This window comes from Prionailurus viverrinus, chromosome E2 (genome assembly GCF_022837055.1).
Source record: "Prionailurus viverrinus isolate Anna chromosome E2, UM_Priviv_1.0, whole genome shotgun sequence".
In the NCBI taxonomy this organism is placed as follows: Eukaryota; Metazoa; Chordata; class Mammalia; order Carnivora; family Felidae; genus Prionailurus; species Prionailurus viverrinus.
The window spans coordinates 4258424-4264504 of NC_062575.1; positions in this window are offsets into that span (position 1 = coordinate 4258424).

Genomic DNA, 6081 nt, shown 5'->3' on the forward strand with positions numbered 1-6081 from the left:
TTTAGCTGTTTCTTCTCTTACTTCCTAAATAAGGAAGTAAATAATAATTATCTTCTGAATGTGTCAGCATTATACATTCTAGATTCCTTTTCTCTGATAGATAAGGATTTAACTCATGTAGACCTCACTTTTCCCTTCCTTCCTCCCCATATAAATATTTTTAGTTCTTCTACTGGTTAATTTTGAGGCAGTAAGTGATAGACTTTATTTACATCATGATTTCTTGCCTCAGAGACCATATATCTGGTTTCTTGTCAGCAGCTTTATTGAGATAGAATCTACATACCATACAATTCACCCAAGAAAAGTGTATATAACTCAATGGCTTTCCGTGTAATCATAGAATAGGGCAACCATCAAGTTTAGATCCATTGCAGAGCATCCTTCTGAGCCCAAGGAGTAACCTTGACTTGGTCATCGTCCCCATCGCCCAGCCCCCCACACCCTATCCTAGCCCTAGGCAATCACTAAGCTACTTTCTGGCTGTATAGGTTGGCCTGGTCTGAACATTTCATATCAATGGAATCACACAATATTTGTCTATTTGTGTCTGACTTTTTACTTAGCACAATGTTCCAAGGTTCACCCATGTTGTAACATATATCAGTGCTTCATTTCCTTTTCTTGATGAATATTATTCCATTGTAAGGATACATTATGTTTTACTTATCCATCGGGCATTTGGGTCGTCTCCCATTTTGGCCATTGTACACATACTGCCGTGAACATTTGTGTGTGAGTTTTTCCATGGACACATGTGTTCACATCTCTTGGGCATGTACCTAGGGGTGGAATTCTGCCTCCTCTGTTTACTTGTCCTCTGGAGAAATGAGATATCACCTCTGGACTTTGTGTTGTAGGATAGAAATGTTTAGACCCAGCGGTCAACCCTTCTGTCCGTGGAAGGACCCCTCAGAAGGGGTGTCACTGAAGGTGCAGGGTTTTTTTTTATTTGTTTAATTTCTTTTTATTTTCTATTAATTAATTAGTTTGTTTGTTTGTTTGTTTATTTATTTATTTATTTTGATAGACCCAGTGACCAACTTTTCTGTTCATAGAAGGACCCCTCAGAAGGAGTGTCACAGAAGGTGCAGGGGTTTTTTTTGTTTGTTTTTAAATTTCTTTTTATTTTCTATTAATTAGTTTGTTTATTTTGGTAGACCCAGTGACCAACCCTTCTGTTCATGGAAGGACCCCTCAGAAGGAGTGTCACAGAAAGTGCTTTTTTAATTTCTTATTTTATTTTTTTAATGTTTATTTATTTTTAAGAGAGAGAGAGGGAGCATGAGCTGGGGAGGAACAGAGAGAAAGGAAGGTATAGAATCCAATCAGAAGCAGGCTCCAGGCTCTGAGCTGTCAGCACAGAGCCTGACAAGGGGCTCGAACTCACGAGCTGTGAGATCATGACCTGAGCTGAAGTCCGATGCTTAACCGACTGAGCCACCCAGGCGCCCCCGGAAGGTGCAGGTTATGGCCTCTTTCAGATCTCATTCCTAAATTTGCTCATAAAGTTGTGTCACATTATCCAAGGTTTCCCATAGGTTTAACCTAGAGACCTGTAGGCTGTCAACTCAGAGATAAGTCTGCTAAGCCCCTAGCTTGAGAAGGTCCTCCACCCTTACTTCCCTTGATCCCATGTGGTTGGTAGAACTCCAAAATGACCCCTAAGAAGATCCTAAGATTCCTGCCCACCCCCCCACCCCTCGCGGCATACACCCTGTAGGATCCCCTCCCTTTGAGTCTGGGCAAGACTTGTGAGTAGGGTGGGGTGTCATTGCCGTGATTGGGTAACATTATATGGCAAGGTGAAGGGATTTTGCACATGTAATTAAGGTCCGCAAATCAACTGACTTGTAGTTAATCAAAAGGGAGGTTATCCTGGGTGGGCCTAACCTAATCAGGCGATCTCTTTTCAAATGGTGGAGAAGTCAGAGAGATTCAGAGCAAGGGATTCTCCTGCTGTCCTGCAGGAGCAAACCCAAACCATCCTGCTCCAGAGAGAGCCATCCTGCTACCCAGAGCACAGAAACGTCAGTCGTATGACCACAAGGAAATGATTCCTATCTCCCGAGGGAGCTTGGGAGTGGATCTCTCCCTAACTGAACTCCCAGATGAGGACACAGCCAGTTGGCATCCTGACTGCAGCCTTGGGAGACCCTGAGCAGAAGACCTCCCTGCACTGTGCCGGGTTCCTGAGCCACGGAAAGTGTCAGATAGATAAGAAATAGATGCTGCTTTAAGCCACGGCATTTGTGTTTTTTGTTACGCGGCAATGGGTAACTGAAAGACTGTAAAGCAGGCTGCACTGTGAAAGTCACTATGGATGCTCAGCCAGTGTTGCGTTAATGCCCCCTCTCCATAACTCCCTGGCCATCACTCCCAACAACCAGCCAGTCCCCGTGTGCAGGGCCCTCTCCTCCCTGGATTCCAGCCTTGTCTTATGCCATCCTCACAACTGCCTCCCACAAACAGAGTGGATTCCCTACTCTGCCCAGCTCCTTAGCACTTTTGAGGTTCCTGAGCGTGGCTCCCTGCCTGGAATCTCCTTCCATCTCCTTCCACCTACTGGAATCTTCTTCCATCTCCAACACGAAGGTTCAACTGAAATGCTTCTTCCTCCAGGAAGCCTTCCCTGACTTCCCAAGGCTGCATCAGAGGAGACAGCTGTACCTCACCCTGGAGTGCCCACCATTAAAGCACAGTCACTCTGCATTGTGATTGGCTTGTCGGTCTGTCCCCCACCCTCCAGTAGAGCCAGGGACTGTTCAAGACAGGCACGGGGCTGGTTCACTTCCATATCCCCCAGTGCCCAGTTTGGTTTTGGTAGACCGGAAGTCTCAGTCTGCAGGTGCTGAATGGATGGACAGACAGATGGATGGAGGAAGGAGCAAAAGACTCCGGGAACAAGTGGATACATATTCTAGAGTCCTCCGGCAGCCAATTACAACCTCCCATCCCTGTCCGACCCCTCTCCCTGCCTCATATCCTGAGTGAGCGTTCTCCCAGGTGCTTGAGCATATCTGGTCAACAACAGCTGGGGCCTTTGTGTTTTCTCAAGAGGAACAGAGTGGTGGTGGCATGTTTTCCCGCTGTACCAGGAAGAGAAGATCAGCGTTTCTCAAACGTCCTCATTCAGGGTGAAGTGGAAATATTCCAGTGCTGAGGAATCAGGTGGCCTGGGTTCCAATCCTTGCTTTTCCTTGCCTCCCTGAGGGACCCCGAATCAAATGCTGTGCTCTGGACACTTTATCTGCTTGTCTGTAAAGGTGGGGAGGGGGTGAGGGAAGTGATCTCACTGCAGATGGGAGGTCCTGGGACCATGATTCAAAATCACACATCCTGGGAATTCTGGCAGGGTTTTTAGGGTGTCTGTGAAGCTCTGGAAATTGCTGATGAAATTGTGTGAATGTGGGTGCTCTTTTCTGGGGGTCCACAGCTTTTTTCCGTTTCCCAAAGGGACCTTGAGTCCCCTACAAGAGTCACTGCCTATTGACAGATTTAGCAAAATCTCACTTGTGTCAATACAAATTGTGAAAAAGCAAGGCAGAGTATATGAATGCATGGATATTGTCTAAAGCCGGTTTCCTCGACCTGAGCACTAGTCCCATCTTGGACCAGGTCATTCTTTGTGCTGGCCGTCATTCTGTGCACTAGAGGGTGTCCAGCAACATCCCTGGCCTCCACCCACCCCATGGGAGGCCAACAGCACCCCCTCCCAAGGATGACATCCAAAAATGCCCTCAGACATGGCCTGATGTCCCCCCTACCCCCCCCCCCCCCCGGGGGCATCATCACCCAGGTGGAGGGCTGCCTACTGGACAAAAGGAAACTGATAACAATCACTCCCTCTGGGAAGTGAAGCTGGGGTTGAGATCAGTAAAAAGATGAAAGGTACTTTTTTTCTTCCTATCCTTTTCTGCTGCTTAAATTTGAAATTCATGACTAGGTATTACATTTATAATAAAAATGAGTTTATTGCTAAAATGAGTTATCTCCATTCAAGGGACACACACAGCCACTGAAAAAAATGACGTGAATCTCTACATCTGACAGGCTGTTTGCCTCCATGACATACAGCCACAATGCTTAACGTGTTTGGTCTCAGGACCCCTCTATATACTTAAAAATTGGGGGCGGGCTCAGTCAGTTAAGCGTCTGACTTTGGATTTCTGGATTTCTGGATTCAGGATTTCTGACTCATGATTTCAGGATTCGTGAGTTTGAACCCAGCGTCAGGTTCCGTGCTGCAGCTCAGAGCCTGGAGCCTGCTTCGTACTCTATGTCTTCCTCTCTGTCTGCCCCTCTCCCACTCTCAATCTCCCCCCCCCCCCCCTCAAAAATAAATACATATTTTTAAAAAACACTTCTTTTTTTAATTGCAGGGGACCTGGTGCACTTGGGTGGCTCAGTCGGTTAAGCATCTGACTCTGGACTTTTTGACTCAAGTCATGATCTCATGGTTCGTGAGTTTCACAGCACAGAGCCTGCTTGGGATTCTGTCTCCCTCTCTCTCTCTGCCCCTCCCCTACTCTCTCTCTCTCAAAATAAATACATATACTTTTTTTAAAAATTGCAGGCACCCCAGAAGTGTTTGGTTATGTGTGTTATGTCTATCGATACATTACGTATTCAAAATCCAAACAGAGGAGATGTAAAACTCTGTATTGATTTCAGCAAAATAATAGTAAACTCATTGCATGCTTACATACACAACTTATTTTAGTGAAAATAACTGTATTTTCCCAAGCAAAAAATATATAGTGGTGTTGGCTTATATAAATACATATTTCTAAATGTATATAAATGTTTTACTTTATTTTTGAGACAGTGAGAGAATGGGGGAGGGGCAGAAGAGAAGGGGACAGAGGATCTGAAGCAGAATCTGTGCTGACAGCAGAGAGCCTGATGCAATGCGGGGCTCCAGCTCACAGACCGAGAGATCATGAGCTCAGCCAAAGTTGGAGCCTTCACTGACTGAACCACCCGGGCACCTGGCTTTTATTTTTGAAAATCTGGTGCACCTGGGTGACCAGGAGAAGGTTAATTTATCTCTCGGTGCCTCCAGGATCTCATTAATAAAATGGGGATGAAAATAAAAGGCAGCAACTTCCTTGGGTTATTGAATGCAAAGTGGTTGGCATGTAGAAAACACTCAATAAATTATGCAATTAATTTATGCAAACTATCCTTATTAAGCATCCTTGAAAAACAATAAGGTAGAGTTACATAACTGATACTGATTCTCCACAATACTTTGCCATGTGCAGTTGGAAGGTGCAGAACTATGTGTATAAAATGATAAATGCTGTGTCAAATAAATATATATGGGCTCCATACCTGGGCGGATTGAAACACATGTGTAAATACCTCCATATGCATATAGTAATGTTGAAATTATACATGGTAAGAAGATACTTCAGGGCAAGGGGACTTCTGGAGTTCAAGAAGTCAGAAATAGGACTGACTTTTCACAGCATGTATTTATTTGTTTATTTATAATGTTTAACTATTTTTGAAAGAGAGAGAGCGTGAGCAGAGGGCGGGCAGAGAGAGAGAGGGAGACACAGACTCTGAAGCAGGCTCCAGGCTCTGAGCTGTCAGCACAGAGCCTGACAAGGGGCTTGAACTCACAAACCGAGAGATCACGACCTGAATCCAAGTCAGACCCTCAGCTGACTGAGCCACCCAAGCGCCTCTCACAACGTTTTTTTTTTTTTAAAGATAAGCAAATCTTTAATCTTTAAGATCCCATTCCATTTTCAAAATGTAAAAAACACAAAACAAAAGAAAATGAAAAGCTAGCTTGGTTCTTTAAAAAAAAAATTTAAAAAGGAAGGTATACATTTAGGAAGCTAGGTTGTCAAATTCTGGACAAAATTTGCAAATACCCAGCACTTGCGCTGAAACTACCCTTCCTGTGGGCAAGACAGCACCAATCAATGGGAGATCCTTTCCCACTGAGCAGATATGCAGAATCTTTCTCAACACGGAGCTCCAGCCTGCTACTAGGAATCGATTCGTCTTGACAAAGAAGCTGAAACATCTTTCCACCCCAGCTCTCAAGCATGACCTCCAGAAATT